This window comes from Tamandua tetradactyla, chromosome 12, assembly GCF_023851605.1.
Source record: "Tamandua tetradactyla isolate mTamTet1 chromosome 12, mTamTet1.pri, whole genome shotgun sequence".
Lineage (NCBI taxonomy): Eukaryota > Metazoa > Chordata > Mammalia > Pilosa > Myrmecophagidae > Tamandua > Tamandua tetradactyla.
This window is the reverse complement of record NC_135338.1, coordinates 91023965-91040943: the sequence shown is the minus strand read 5'-3', so window position 1 is coordinate 91040943 and position 16979 is coordinate 91023965. Positions and strand designations below refer to the sequence as shown.

General features: G+C 43.6%; 1 long non-coding RNA gene across 1 annotated transcript; it reads left to right on the top strand.

Annotated features, from left to right (window-relative positions):
• The first annotated feature begins 5923 nt into the window (after window positions 1-5923).
• LOC143651662 (uncharacterized) lies at window positions 5924-15122 on the top strand. The gene is made up of 3 exons (XR_013160117.1): window positions 5924-6055; window positions 12002-12153; window positions 14473-15122. It is a non-coding gene; the product is annotated as an uncharacterized LOC143651662 (long non-coding RNA).
• The last annotated feature ends 1857 nt before the right edge of the window (window positions 15123-16979 follow it).

Genomic DNA, 16979 nt, shown 5'->3' with positions numbered 1-16979 from the left:
GGGGGGGGGGGGGGGGTATGGAAATCGAAGACAGGGTGTGGGGTGACTCTGGTGTCAGCAGCTGACGCAGTGGGCTCCTTAGGATCTGGCTTCTTGACCAGGACCAAGGCTGCGGCTGTCATCTCCGAGTTGGTCCTGGAAACTCAGCTCCAGGCCTGCTCCTGCAGCCCTTCCAACAGCTTAATAAGGAGCGAATTCCCCATATTCAATCCCTTTCTGTGCAGCTTACGTAGAGTGCTTCATGGTGTCTGTGACGGAACTCTGTTGATAAATAGGCATTGTACTTTCTTGTTGCTGATATTTAGAGATGGTGGTTTTTTTTTTTTTTTAACACAGTAGGTTCAGATCGAGCCCATAGCAAGCTAAAACCCTCAGACTTCTTTTCCCGTAATGTTCTTAGGACAAGCCTCCTCCCCTCTGTGTGTGTGCAGTCCATTTTACTTGGCTGCTCTGGCCCCTCGATCTAGCCAGCTGAGGTCTTTTTGGATCCCAGTCTCTGTGGGAAGCCTTACCACTGAGAGCCACACCGCGCCCGCCACCAGCACGTCCCACGGCTCCCGGATGCCATCTCTACCTGCCGCTCCTGCCAAGGGAGCTCTCGGCTTGCTTTCCGCCTCCGGAGAGGAATGCCTGCTCCAGTGAGTGTTAGGCCCTCCAGGCAGCCCATCAGCATGCCTACTTCCTCTCCGTGTCTCTCAAGGTGACCCCAGAGCTGCTGCCTCTGCTGTCCCAGTGCCCACCCCCTCCCTCTGCTGGGGGTCCAGAGCCCCCATTTCTCCAGGGCCTGGAGAGGCTTGAAAGGTCTTGCTCAGTGTGATGTGGTGGGACCATTAGATCCCATCTGAACGCATTTTCCCTCAAGAATTCCTCTTAGAAGAGTATACCCAGGCTCCTCTAATACTGGGCCTCCAAGGTGTGTGCGTGTGTGTGTGAGTGTGTGCGTGTGTCCATGCACACACAGGTGAAGCTTCACCATCTATTAGATAGCTTTTCAAACTGCAGCTATGGACCTTTAATAGGATATAAGATCATTTTAGAGGGTTGGAGGCACATTAAATATGTAGAATAGAAAATATCAGAGTTCATTGTAAATAGGAAGGGTGAGTATTATCTTGAGAACCTTTGCTTTAGTTGTGTATGTGTGTGTGTGTGTGTGTGTGTGTGTGCATGTGTATGTGTCTATCAGAGCTCCAAGAGGAGGACAGAGATGATAGCTAGCTAGACAGACAGACAGAAGTTATGAGATTTAGTGCAGGGAATTGGCTTCCGTGACTATGAGGTCTGGCTAGACAAGTCTGAAATCCACAGGCCGGGCCATCGGGGAGGGCAGTGGGGGACTTGGGCACAAGCTGAAGCCGCAGGCCACGGGCAGAATTCCTTCTGCTGCAGGAGAGTCTTGGCTCTGCTCATGAGGTCTTTGAAACGATCAGGTCAGGCCCACCTACCTTCTTTAGGAGAATCTTCCTTATTTAAAGTAAATGGTTAAGAGGCTTTAATCACATCTGCAAAATACCTTCTCAGCACCACTTGGATCAGCGTTGGATTGAAAAACTGCATCCATAGCCGGACCAAGCTGATACAAAAAACTGACCATCACAATATGTGTATGTATGTACTGAATCGATTTCTTACTGTAAAATATAATTTGGGAAACTCAGAGGATAACCTTGACCTTTTCATGCCCTTTTTTGGGGGACAGGCTCGCTCAGACCCACTTCCTCTGGTCACTCCTCATGCTTTTTGGGCTTTGGGAGAAAAGCAAACAGGCCGATGTTTTATTTCCACTGCTACCAATGCTTCCACTTTCTCCGGAGTCAAGACGCCAACCCCATGATGCGGGGACACCAAACACACAGGAAACTGGTTCGCTTTGAACTTTGGGTGCCCTGCAGATCCGTGCACACTCGCAGCTGGGCCCTGAGGGTGACTGCGGTCGGCGGGACAAAAGGAAGAATCTGCTTCTCGTGCTTTTGGGGAAGGTCCTAACATTCCAAAATTCAAAGCCTTTAATAAGAAGCAGTGGGAAGTCCCTGAGTGGAAAAACTTGCAGGCACACAAAAATTTCCCAATCTGATACGTCAGAAAATTCTCTAAGGAGCCGATTTTGCTTCCCCTTTCTCATCTCCCCTTCTAGCAGCTCAGCCCTCTGGAGTTGTTTTTTAAAGAAACAGCTTACTCATAATTCCCAAGCTGAAGATACTTCTAAGGAAGGAATATATGACATCATGGACAAACAAAGAAGCTCTAAATTGCTCATGTATATAATAGGAAAGCATCCTAAGTGGGAACTTCTAATTGTGTGTGTCTTCCTTAGAGAGCACTTCATTCACTCTGCAAACATCGATGAGCAGGCAACGTGCAAGGCACTGGGGTATGGCACTGATTAAAATAAACTGCTTAAGAGGAGACAGACAGGGGGAACTGGATTCCAATACAGAGACGCGAGAGCTTTGAGGACTTTGGAGCATAACTAGTGAGGCCGGGCAGGGAAAGCTCAAAAGGGTGGGCACCTACCATGTGCCAGGGACCACCCAAGGCACAGGAATTAAGGGGCAAGCACAGTGTGAGCAGAGTTGAGGGTCTAAGTGGGGAGACAGATGTCAATCAGTCAAAGCAATAAGTAGGACATGCCCCCACCTTGGGGCTGTAAAGTAAAGGTGTGCTCTGCCATGTGGGTCGAGACTAATGTTTACTGTGAGACATCGTGTTGGGGTTCAGGGTCCCTGTGCCTGGTCCCACTCTGGAGGGGCCCCAGACCTGGCCCCAGACCAGAATACCAGACTTATTCATTCAAAGGCCCAACAGCAGGGTGGGATTCTGACCCGAGGATGTTAAAGTCGGTTAAGGAATTCCCCAGTTTCCTTTGGGCAACTAGATTCTCTGTGACCAAAAGGTTTCATCAGTGAGGTTGGTGTGAACCATCCCTTTTGTTTTTAGGAGCATGCCACTGCTGATTTTCTTCTTTGGAGAGACGAAGAGCTTTCTTGGACAGTTGCATCTGAACAGTTCATTAGGTTTTGCATCTTGATCCCTCCACCCTCCCTAACTGTCCTATTTATAGCTTTCAGATGTTGGCAGGTCTACAGCGCTGCATCTTTGGGGAGACAGATGTAGGCCAAGGTGGCTGTGAGCTGTCTGGGAACATGGGCTGTGCTTTTGGGAGCACAGGCTGGGATGGTGAAGGCGTGGTGGAGAGTCTTTTCCCAAGTAATTTATGATGAAAAGTTGGATTTCGAGAGCCTGGGCGTTATGAAGGAGAACAGCTCTATGGCTGTAATTTGCAGGAGGTGGGGAAGGTAACATTTGGCTTATGCAGGAGTTGGCTAGAACCAGTTCTTTGACTCACAAATTAGTCAATGACTCTAGCAAAAAAATAGAAATAGTGGCTTCAGGTACTAATGGCCTCACTTAAAGGAACTTTTTTTCTCTCTCTCAACTATACAAAATGGGGTATTTAGGAGCAAAATCTACATTAAGAGTTTGGAGCAGAGCATGTTTTCTGGACAGAAGATGCAACTTGAATTGGATGATTCTGTGGTGTGTCTGTGGCCCTGGGGAGAAATGTGCTGGCGAGGAGGTTAGCGGAGGTAGCCATGGGATGGGTGGGGTTTGGGATGGCTTCGGGTTTAAATCATTCACACTTAGGCCCACCTCAATAAGTGTGAATAATTCCAAGTCAACCTCTGATTTGTTCCCAGGCATTCAGAGAGCTATGGGTTCCAAAGATTTTACCTGCTCATCATCAAGGTCTGAAATAAACACCAACTAGAGAACTTGCTTCCAAAAGTCTGATTTTCTTCATTCTGAAAAGCTGCTGGTGAGGAACTTGGTAATGATTTCATCCATAATTTTATCCATAAATCAGTTTGGATTGTGATTCCTTTCTTGACCATGAAGGGAAAGATCCTGCTGTAGCATCAGCATTTTAACATCTCCCGGGATTTTTTTTAAAATTGCTGTTCCTAATGTTGATTCGATTTTTTACTTCATGGGGGCTCATACAAAAATGTGTTTCTGATGTTCAGTCTCTTGGCCTGTGGGCCCAGAGGGAGGGCTTCCTGCCCCAAATTTGTCTCGAGCATTAGCATGTCAAAGCTAGTGTGGCCAGGGCAGCAGAGGCCCAGATGTCCTGGCCACAGTAGAAGGGTGGGACGAGCTAAGCAATCCGCCTGGCGAGCCCTCTACGTAGGGTGCCTGGTCACCGATGGGCCTGGGCAGAGTGGTTAAACAATTCAGAGTTTGCCTTTAGGTCAAAATAGTGTGTCTTTGTCAAAAAGTATTAACTGAAAGGGGAGAAACGATACATTTTTGTCCCTGGGAAGGAGGCACAATGAGTTGTTGTTTCTGTCTTAGTTTGCCAGGGCTGCTATGACAGGCACCACACCGTGGGTTCATGTAAACAAGAGGAATTTATGGGCTCATGGTTTTAGAGGCTAGAAGTTCAACATCAAGGTATTAGCAGGGCTTGCTTTTTTCCAGAGGTCAGTAGCACCCGGCAATCTTCCATCACCTAGCACTCTCCCTCTCTCCTTTTGTCTGCTCTCCTGGTTTCCACTGACTCCTGACTTCTGTGTCTAATTTCCTTTGCTTATAAGGACTTCAACCTAATTTGATTAAGCCCCACCCTCATTCAGTTGGGTCATACTTTAACTAATAATCAAGTATGCTAGGGCCCTAGTTATACCTGGGTTGACACCCACAGAAAGGGGGAGTAAAACTTGAACATGTCTTTTCTGGGGGTGGCAATCCTCAAGAGTTGTGCACATATTTCTCTCTTCTGGTGCCTCATGTTGCTGCAGAGGACAGGGCTGTGTTTTAGGCATGTCACAGTTGAGCTGATGAGTGGTGAGCAATAGACACCCATAGATGGTTGTAGAGTGAGTGATCATGGGGATAATTCACCTCTGGCCCTGTGGGAAAGGTTGTTGTCATGCTCTCTACTTCACAAGTATACCTGCATCTGAAATTATACATTTTGGTAATTCCACAAATATATGCAAATAGATTTATTTAGCTCTTATTTTGAAATATCATTCAACTTCTCCATTTGGAGAATTCCTGATATTCTCACAAGCAGTGGGGACAACCAAATCAAAAGGCCAAGCCCTCAATCTTGGGGTTTGTTCCTATGAAATTTATCACCACAAAGGATAGGCTAAGCCTACTTAAAATTAGGCTTAAGAGTCACCCCCAGAGAACCTCTTTTGATGCTCAAATGTGGCCTCTCTCTCTCAGCCAACACAGCAAGTGAACTCACTGCCCTCCCCCTCTCTACATGGGACATGACTCCCAGGGGTATAAACCTCCCTCCCTGGCAACATGGGACAGAAATCCTAGAATAAGCTGGGACTCAGCATCAAGGGATTGAGAAAACCTTGACTGAAAGGAGGAAGAGAGAAATGAGACAAAATAAGTGCCAATGGCTGAGAGATTTCAGAGTCAAGAGGTTATCCTGGAGGATATTCTTACGCATTATGTAGATAACCCTTTTCAATTTGTGGTGTATTTGAGTGGCTAAAGGGAAGTACCTGAAACTGTAAAGCTGTTCTCCAGTAGCCTTGTTGGCAGGGGCCGGGGGCCAGGCTGTGGGGAGCAGGGAAGGAAGAGGTGGGAGCTGCAGGGGATGCACAGAACCACATCTGCCACATCAGCCTTAACTTCTTGGGACCTTTGTTCACTCAATTATAAGAAGAGTTAACACAGGATGATGGTTCTAAAAATCCTAACACATTGAGTTCTCTGAATTGCTCATGGGTTATTGCATTGCTTTTCATGCTATTTCTGTAAGGCAGAGAGAGAAGGGAAATTGCTACCTCTTTGTGCCCAGACCTCACAGTGGATGTGTGTGAGGCTAGGGAGGGTGTGGCTGGTGCTCCAGACCAGGGATGCCCACCCCACAGGGCTGGGGCCCTTCTGTCACAGGTAGGTTGTAATGCCCTGTCTGCGTTATGACATGAAACTTACAGTTTATATAACTTACTTTCCTATATGAGGTGTTTTTTTTTTTCCACATAGGCAGGCACTGGGAATTGAACCCGAGTCTCCAGCATGGCAGGTGAGAACTCTGCCACTGAGCCACTGTTGCCCACCCCCATATGAGTTTTTAAAATACTGCTTTAACCTTCACATAAAGGAGAAATAACAGAAAATATTTCATAAGAATTTTTTTTGTATTTAATAATGAAGTAGAATAGTTTCGATGAATGAATTTGGATTTATGAGATGTAAGGTAATATTCCATGGAATACTTTCCATACTTCAAATATATATGATGTTTTTAAAAAATATCTTTATTGACAAAACAGCATACAAACACAAACATGCTTAACATGCAAACATTCCATATGTGGTGTACAGTCAATGGCTCACAATATCATCACATAGTTATGTATTCATCACCATGATCATTTTTTTAACATTTGCATCACTCCAGAAAAAGAAATTAAAAATAAAAGAAAAAACTCATACATCCATACCGCTTACCCCTCCCTCTCATTGACTGCTAATATTTCCATCTACCCAATATATTTTATCCTTTCCCCCCTTATTATTTGTTTATTTTTTAATTCATAGTTTTTACTCATCTGCCCATACCCTAGATAAAGGAAACATCAGACACAAGTTTTTCACAATCACACAGTCACAATGTAAATGTTATATCTTTAAACAATCATTTTCAAGAAACAAGGCTATTAGAAAACAGCTTTACAGTTTCAGGTACTTCCCTTTAGCCACTCAAATACACCATAAATTGAAAAGGGTTGTCTATATAATGCATAAGAATAACTGCCAGGATAACCTCTTGACTCTGAAATCTCTCAGCCATTGACACTTTATTTTATCTCATTTCTCTCTTCCCCCTCTCAGTCGAGAAGGTTTTCTCAATCCCTTGATGCCAAATACCAGCTCATTCTAGGATTTCTGTCCCACGTTGCCAGGGAGGTTTATACCCCTGGGAGTCATGTCCCACGTAGGTGAGGGTGGGGGGTGGGCAGTGAATTCGCTTGCTGTGCTGGCTGAGAGCAACATTTGAGCAACAAAAGAGGTTCTCTGGGGGTGACTCTTAAGCCTAATTTTAAGTAGGCTTAGCCTATCCTTTGTGGCGATAAGTTTCATAGAAACAAACCCCAAGATTGAGGGCTTGGCCTTTTGATTTGGTTGTCCCCACTGCTTGTAAGAATATCAGGAATTCTCCAAATGGAGATGTTGAGTGATGTTTCAAAATAAGAGCTAAATAAATCTATTTGCATATATCTGTGGGATTTCAGATGTGATCATTTCAGATGCAGGTGTACTTACCAACAATTAGAGTACCATGAATGGCTTTACTGTAGGTGATAGGATTTTCTGAAATGGTGAGCAATTCTTAGGAAAATTTTAAACAAAACAAAGAACTATATGTCATAGTAAACTCAGTCTCTAAATAAAATATGACTTTGTTTTTGTATTTAAAAGAGTGTTTTTCCACTAGATGCTTTTAACTTTTTAAATTGTCTAATACAACATATATACAAAGCAAAGAAAGAAAAAAGCAATAGTTTTCAAAGCACTCTTTAACGAGTAATTACAGGACAGATCTCAGAGTTTGTTATGGGCTACCACACCATCCTCTCAAATTTTTCCTTCCAGCTGCTCCGAAATATAGGAGGCTAGAAGGAATAAATATTTTTTATCATCATAATCAACTTTCTTTTCTTTTTTGTGAAAGATAAGGTATACACAAAAAGCAATAAATTTCAAAACACAGCACAATAATTTGTTGTAGAATAGATTTCAGAGTTTCATTTTTCATTTGTAAAAAGAAAACACTCTACACCCACCAAGCAAAACCTCCTTTTCCTCCCCTAGTCCTTGGTAACCTCTAATCTACTTTCTGTCTCTATGAATATGGTATTCTTATATAAGTGACAGCATACAATACTTGTCAAATATTCCTTGCTGATTTTGTTAAGCATAATGCTTTCAAGGTTCATCTATCTGCAACATGTCTTAGAACTTCATTCCTTCTTGTGACCAAATGATATTACATTGTGTGGCTGTGTCATAGTTAATTTATCCACTCATTTGTTGATGGCCGCTTGGGTTGTTTCCACATTTTGGCTAGTGTGAATAATGCCGCTATGAACATTGGTGTACAAGTATCTTTTTGGAACCTTGTTTTCTCTTTCTTTGGGTATATATCTAGGAGTGGAGTTGCTAGGTCATATGGTAATTCTGTAATTAACTTTTATGCCAGTGCCACATTGTTTGGATCACTACAGCTTTGTAATACAGTTTGAACTGGGAAGTGTGAGTTCTCCAATTTTGTTCTTCACTTTCAAAATTGTTTTGACTTTTCGGGGCGCCTTGCAATTCCATATGAATTTGAGGGTCCACTTTTCCATTCTTTCAAAAAAGACTCTTCAAATTTTGATAGGGCTTGTGTTGAATCTGTATATCACTTTGGGTAGTGTGCTGGTTTGAATCTATTATGTACCCCAGAAATGCCATGTTTAAATCCTAATCCAATTTTGTAGGAGCAGCCATTTCTTTTAATCCTGATTCCATGTTGTAGGGTGGAAACAATTGGATGTGACACACCTGTTTGTGGGTATGATCTTCTGATTAGATGGAGAGGTGACTCTACCCATTCCAGGTGGATCTTGATTAGCTTACCGGAGTCCTTTAAAAGGGGATATTTTGGAGAAAGAGCAGTATGATGTAGACATTTGGAGATCGAGACAGAAGATAGCCAGGCGCTAAGCAAGGACTCACAGAAACAGCCAGAACCTGAAGAGGGGAAATCTATAGTCCTGACAGATGTTAAACAAAGAGATGAGACCCAAAGTTTAGTCCCAGAGCAGCTCAGTGAAGGCCCACAGACACTTAGAGAGAAAACCACTGGCATCAGAAGCTGGAAGCAATGAACTGAGAACATGGACCAGCAGATGCCAGCCACGTGCCTTCCCAGATCACCCTGCCTTGAGCCAAGGTATCTTTCCTTGAATGCCTTAGTTTGGACATTTTTTTTAAGCGCTAGAACCGTAAACTTGTAATTTGTTAAGTTCCCTTTAAAAAGCTGTTTCATTTCTGCATTCTGGTAGCCTTAATAAATGAATATAGATAGTATTGATATCTTAACACTATTAAGCCTTCCAATTCATGAACACGGGATGCCTTGCCATTTATTTAGATCTTTTAAAATTTATTTCAGTGGTGTTTTGTAGTCTTCACATCCTTGCTTAAGTTTATTCCTAGATATTTTATTCTTTTCGATGTCATTGCAAATGCATTTTTTCCCTTAATTTTCTCTTCAGATTGTTCTTTGACATTGTATAGAAACATACTTGATCTTTGTGTATTGACCTTGTACCCTGCCACGTTACTGAATTGATTTATTAGTTCCATGGTTTTCTTGTGGATGCCTTTGTATTTTCTATATATTAGATCATTATCATCTGCAAATAGAGATAGTTTTACTCCTTCCTTTGCAATTTGGATACCTTTTATTTATTTTTACTGCCTAATTTTTCTGGCTAGTACTTCTAGTACTATGCTGAATAACAGTGGTGAAAGCAGGCATCCTTGTTCCTGATCTTAGGGAGAAAAGCTTTCCATTTTTTACCACTCAGTATGATATTAGCTGTTGGGTTTTCATAAACGGCCTGTATCACATTGAGAAAACTCCCTTCTCTTCACAACTTTCTGAGTGCTTTTATAAAGAAATGGTATTGGATGTTTTCAAATGCCTTTCCTGTTTCTATTGAAATAATCATGTGTGTTTTTCAGTTTTCTGCTTACATGGTATATTCCGTTAATTGATTTTTGTATGTCGAACCAACCTTGCATTTCTGAGATAAGTACCACTGGTTCATGATGTATAATATTTTAAATATGTTATTGGATTTGTTTTGCTTGTAGTTTAAGGATTTTTGCATCTGTATTCATAAAGGAAATTGGTCTACTTAAAAAAAATTCTTTGAAAGAGTTTGAGAAAGATTGCTGTTAATTGCTTTAAGTGTTTAGTAGAATTCACCAGTGAAACCATCTGGTCCTGGACTTTCTTTTTTTTAGCATGGGCAGGCATTGGGAATTGAATCGGGTCTCCAGCATGGCAGGCGAATACTCTGCCACTGAGCCTAGACTTTTCTTTATTGGGAGATTTTGATTACTGACTCAATCTCTGTACTTATTATAGGTCTAATAAAATTTTTTTATTACTTAAGTCAGTTTATGTGTTTTTCTAGGTAATTTGTGTATTCTAGGAATTTTTCCATTTTGCCCAAAATTATCAAATTTGTTGGCATTCGATTATTTATAGTATTCTCTTATAATCCTTTTTTATTTCTGTAAAGTCATTAGTGATGTCACCATTTTCATTTCTGATTTTAGTTTTTTGTGTGTTCTCTTTTTTCTTTGTCAACCTAGCTAAAAGTTTGTCAATTATATTGATGTTTTCAAAGAACCAATTTTTAGTTTGGTTGATTCTTTCAATTGTTTTTCTATTCTCTATTTCATTTATCTCTGCTATAATCTTATTTCCTTCTGCTCACTTTGCATTTACCTTGCTCTTCTTTTTCTAGTTCTCAGGATATGAAGCAAGTTTATTGAATTGAGGACTTTTTCCTTTTTAAATTCAGGCATTCATAGCTATAAATGTCCCTTTGAGCACTCCCATCACTGTATCCCATAAGTTTTGGTATGTTGTGTTTTCATTTTCTTCCATCTCTAAGTATTTTCTAATTTCTCTTGTGATTTCATCTTAAGCCCACCAATTGTTTAGGAGTGTGCTGTTGAATCAGAGTCAGGTTTTAAGCTTGCTATAGCCACGTTTTTCATCTATGTGAATGTCTGTAAATACATTTGAAAATTGTGCAGGACAATTCTTAATTGTGCAGAACTGTCCCTGTGTTGAGGATGTCTGACATCCCTGGCTTCCTCCCACTAAATGCCAGTAGCCTCCTCACTCCATCATTATGACAATGGAAACTCCCCATGTTTCCAACTCACCTCCTGTTATGTGTTTCTGCCCCGTGAGAACAATTGCTCTGGAAGGGCATACAAAGCATCTAGATAGGACTGATCATGGAATCAGGATCATCTAGAAAATAAAGCAATGAAATGTTGTATTGAGGGAAAGTAGGTAAAAGGGTAATGGGGAATGAGAGGGAAGATTATGAATATTTTCACTGATATCATCTGTATCAATTAGAATGCTTTGGGATGCAAGTAAAGAAAACTCATTTACAGCTGGCTTTTCCACTAAGGAAATGAATTGGTGCATATAAAAGGAAGTTGGGAGGTCTAGAGCATTGCCAACTGAGAGCTGGTGCAGTGCACTGAGCCAGACTAGCTGGGCTGCACCCTAGTTCCTATTTACTAGCATTGCCTTGAATGAGTTACCTCACTTTTCTCTGCTTCCATCCTATCATCTGCAAAAGGGGGAAAGAAATGAAATCAAGTTTCAGGTTGACACCTGCTCCACATTTATTGGGAAGCCAGCATGAGCTATGGCTGAAGTCTCAGCAGAATCGTCACTCTGTCCCTTTAGTCACAGAGCACACACTGTGCTTATATGATGGCAGTTTCAACAAGCTTCCCAGCTGTTTATTTGAAACTGTCTTCCACGAAATCTCGGGGTTAGTGGCAGGGATGGGGCCTGCAGGACAAACTCTAGAGCTGGATCGTCCTTTTATAGGCATCAGGCTGTGTTTGCCAGATTCTTATATATTGTAGTGTCAGGATTATCTTTCTTGCCGATCACAGTTTTTAAATACTACTCATTTTAGCATCAATTTATTTCTATTGATGCATAGGCTCTTGTCTGCACCCTCTGGTGCAGATCTGGATATTGATACTGGAAGAAGTCGCCTTTTTCTTGGGTAAGACTTCACCTTCCATTTATAAGGTTGCAAAACAGCAGATTAAAAAATCTATCAAAAGTGATCTATTTTCCCAGGATAAAGCCATTCAATAATTCTGCACCAGCTAACATTTTTGTCTTTTTCATACCTCCCCTTAGCTATATGATGCAGTATTTCGTGTCTCACGGAAAGCAGGCTTGATTTCCAATAGGCCTGGACAAAGCAAGAGGGACTCCAGGGAGGTTGGTGAGACCAGGAGTGAATTGGGTATCAGGGTCCCAGCAGGAAGCAGATGGCACATTCAAAGAAGGTAATTGAAAAGACTTGATGGGAAGGATCTTTAAAATGTGAGCAGTGTTAGGGAAAACCAGCTGGGGATAGGGAAGCACCCTGGGGCCAGCAACAGCAGGGAGCTGTTACCATGGAGAGAGAGTGGCTCCTGGAACCAGAGCTGTAGCCGTGGGAGACAAATCAGTCACCTTCCAACTGCCCTGGCGGCGAGGCGGCTGCGGAGTCCCTGCCCTGCCCGCTTTTGCTTGACCTCTGGTTTCCTCTGGAGGGCAGCCTGCAGGGCGATGTGGTCTGTAGAGAGCGCCTACCTCCTGGGCGCAGAGCAGGAGCGTGGCGGGTGGAGCTGGAAAGGCAAATGTGGATTTTCCAGGAGTGTGTGCAAAAACACAGCTGGGCATAATCTCTTGATTTTGGTTGACATAGAAAGACATTTATGGTCTATCTATATCTATCTGTCATCTATCTAATCATCTCTATCTCCATCTATCTATCTATCTATTTATCTATTGTCTGTCTTTCTTTCTTTCTACCTACCTATCTATCTCTATCTCTCTATCTCTATCTAATCATTTATTTAATCATTTATCTATCCATAATCTACTATATCTATCATCTAATCTCTTTATCATCTAGCTAATCTTTTTAGATAGCAGCATTATTGAGATATAATTCACATACCATAAAATTCACCCTTTTAGAATTTTATGGTATGTGAATTATATCTCGGTAATACTTAGACTGTATATTCACAGTCTTGATTTATAAAAAAGAAATAGTTTCGATTTGATTTAGGAGCAGAAGGATTCAGTTTAAGGAGGATTTACAAACAATTACTAATTAAAAATTTCCAAAATTTCCAAACACATTATACCCACCAAGGAAAATGCTCCCTTCCCTCTTTCTCCTATTCCCTGGCAGCCTGTAGTCTCCTTTCTGTCTCTATGAATGAGCTATTTCTAGATATTTCATATACTGTGGACAAATACAGTATTTGTCCTTCTATGCCCTGCTTACTTCCCTCAGGACAATGTTTTCAGGGGCCACCCATACTGTGGCATTTATGAGAACTTCATTTAGGGAGGATTTTAAAAGTCCTGCTCTGTTCTGTAAAGCATGCAGGCAGGGCGGCACTGCAAATGAGGTGAGACCTACAGCCCTTAAGCTGTGTTTCTCAAACTCTCTGAGCCAAAAGGCTGGTTTTAAATGATCAGTCCAGTGAACAGCTACATGGTCTGACTGCACATGACCAGTCATGGCTGGGCAGCCACGGCACCGAGTCTGACAATACCTAAACTGCTGCACCCCCTGTCCAAAGACGCGGTGAACACGCTTAGACATCGGGGCAGTTTCATATTGCTACACGAGTTCCTGATGCCTGCGCTCAAATGTGGACCAGCAAGGCCAGGTGCACGAATCAGCGAGGCCAGATTCATGACATGGGTCCATGAATCACTCTTTTTTAAGTAACACTGCAGTGAAAGAAGCTTCTAGAACGTAAGTATCCTAGAGCTTTCTTTCTGATTCTCTTTCTTATAAGCAGATTCTTCTTCTTCTTTTTTTTTTTCCAAGAGGAGTCTCAAGTGCATTAGTCACCTCCTGGGCTCAGGGGTGGCCTCCGAGTTTCCCAGCAGCAACACCCTGCTGTTGGGCGTCAGAGGGCGAGTCTGGAAACTGCCGGCAGGTGGTTTAGGAATGGAGCTGGCTGGAGCCACATGCCGCATCTTTGTCTGCAGGGCCAGGCTCTCCTCTGGGCCACACGTGGTCCTAGCTGCAGTTTCCCCATCTCTGTGCTCACTCATGGATATACCCAGACACTAGGCAAAAAAAAAGCAGGGAGCTTCCGGGCCCTCAGGCAATTGTTGGAAGGAGAGGACAGTAGCTAGGTGAGGGCAGCTGCCCACTGCAAAACCCTAACAATCGCTGGGCATCAGCAAGCCTTTACTGAGATGCAGCAGTCAAACCACATGGTTGTTAAACGACCACAATGATGGCTTAAATAATCAGTGCAGCTGGTCTCTATTTAACATAATAGCTGCCTATTAAACCTAAATTAAGTACAGTTAAATGCCTGTAGGAAACACGCGCACACACACACACACACACACACACAAAACAAAAACAATAAAACCAACCCCAAACGACTGCCAAACCCAGTGGGAAGCCTCTGGCCGTGGTGAGCTATGAACGCGTCTGCCCGGCCCAAGGCAGGATCCAATCCCACTGCCCAGCTGTCCGTGCGGGGAAAACATCTCACAGGGTTGGAGCCAGGTAGGGGACAAGCTTTGGAGTACATTTCAGTCCTGCCTATGGCTTATAATTTTTTTTTTTTTTTTTTTAGTTTTGTAGATATTCTTGAATATGCCAGAAGTAGAAGAGCGTCTCTGAGAAGCACAGAGAGGCTCTGTGGTCCTCGTAAACTCCAGAATGATCGAAGGGCCTGGAAGCTCCTATCCACCCCACCCCTGCTGTAGAGCAGACCCTGGTCCCATGCTGGGACTACAGTGACCAAGTTTCAGCCCCAGCCTCCTTTGAAGCCATCCTCTGCCCTCCAAACCTATTCATGCTCACCGTTCATTCATTTATTCAAAAATGTACTTTGGGGTGCACAGGTGATTCAGCTCACCTGCCATGTAGGAGACCCGGGTTTGATTCCCATGCAGCCCCCCCCAAAAAATACTTTGCACCTACTGTGTATGAGACACTCAGGTAGCAGGACAGCGGCAGTGAAAAACAGACCACAGGAGCTTACGTTTTGGTGGGAGCGGCAGCCACTGATCGGTGTGCTGTTTCTAAAAGGCAATCTGACCTCTGACACTTTGGATTCTCTCCTCCCATCCCTCCAATCTTTAGGATAAAGCCCAAACTCCTCGGCATGGAATAAATGGCCCTTTCTCATCTCCTGTATCCACCAGCCCAGAGCATCTGCTTAGTGGTGTTTTCCACAGGGCGTTCTGTGGTCCGTCTGCCTAGAAATCACCTAAAAATGCTACATCCTAGACCTGCTGAACTGGAATATTTTTGTCGGTTGGGCAAGAGAATCAGCCCTTTAATCTTCAGTCACCTTTCCCGGAGGGTTGCTGGGTGCTGAGGTTGGCACCCTTCCAGCGCTAACATTTCCCCCATGCTTCACCCTTCGTGGTATTTCTGCATCCAGACCTCTGCCTGGAGGTGCCCTCACTCTTCCTGGTCTGCTTGGGGGCCTCTCATCTGTCAGTCTCTGTGCCTTTTCCTGTCCACCCTCGCAGCCGAGTTGGGGGCTACCTCCCGGTGTCCTGCCCCCTACTTCCAACACATACCTATAGGGACGGCTGGCAAAGCACTGCTGGGGCCATAACCAGGGCAGAACTCTGTTTATAGAGCTGTTCTCTCCACAAAGTGGGGGTTCCCTGAGGGCCAGCCCTCCAGATGCCAGCCATGAGGTGGGACCTGGCCTGCTGCCAGCTCTCCCCATCTTGCACCTGAGGGAGACAAATGCCGTAGCGATTAAAAGAAGAGGTTCAAATCTTGTCTCCTCCATTCCCTAGCTCAGTAACCTCCTTGAACCTCAGTTTCCCCAAGCATGACATGAGATGGTACATTGTTGGGCAATACAGGAGTAAATGTATGCAAAGTGTTCTCCCAACCAGTGCTCTTCAGACTTGACTGTGCCCACAAATCTCCTGGGGGTCTTGTTAAAATGTGGGTTCTGCTTTAGCAGATCTGCAGTGGGGTATCTGTAACCAACTCCCAGGTCATGCCAATGACTCCAAACACTGCTTATCAGTAATGCTGTGACATTAGAGCCAGAGGGCATATGACAAAAGAGGGTGAAGCACAAAGAAGTTGATTTTGGCAAAGGGAACACTGCAGAGTCTGCTGAAGTCAGCCCAGGCTCAGAGTCATGGCCAGAAAGTGCTCCCACTGCTGCCAGCCAAGCTGCATTTCCCGTGGGGGAAGTGGATGTTTGGGTGGGATGTGGGGTGGGGACCATTTTTCCCGAGGCCCCAATGCCTGGGCATGGGATACAGGGCCCAGCCTTGCTGTCCCTTCTGACAGAGGCACCTACTTGTAGACACTTTGCAATGTGATATGCATAAGTGCTATAAGAGATATTTTTTTTGGGTGCTTTGTGGTACTTCTATCTTCATTTTCTTACTGCCATTCATCATCCTTCTGTGGAAACAGCTCTTGCTTAGAGCATTAATTGTGCTATTCATTGCACACCCTGGCTATTTCTCAGCTGTCCTTTTTTTTTTTTACCTCTCATAAGCACTGAATATTAATCACGACTCCCTCTTTCTTTCTTTCTTGAAACACTTTCTTCCTTTGACTATCCTGACACAGGACTTTTCCTGGTTTTGCAGAATTGCTCTCCTTTGTTGGCCTTTCAGTGTTGGAGGTTCTCAAGAACCGGAATCTAGGCTTTCTGCTCTCCTCCTTCCATCTTCACCCACCAGAACGGCTACTGTTGTTGCTTACCTGTGGATGGCCCATCTGTGTCTCAGCACACCTCTCCATAGAGCCAACCCTCTCTCGGATGTCTCAAAATCCAGAATGCCCAAACACAAACTTGTGATCACCCTCCTCAAGCTGTCATTTTCCAGGTTTTCCCAAATCAATGACTGTCTGCAAACACTGCAGAGGCTTAGCTATCACCCTCAACACTCCCTTCTCTCTCTCTTTGCTCACATCTTAGCTATGATCAAATCTTGTTGACTTTACTGCCTGAATTGCTCTCAAATCTGTCTCCTTCTCTTCTCCATCACCATAACCTCAGGGAAGGTGTGATTGTTATTTCTGGTTTGGATATCACCTGGTTTCTCCTCTCCTGAAGGAAATTGGCAGGACCAAGTTCCCTCAAAGCCC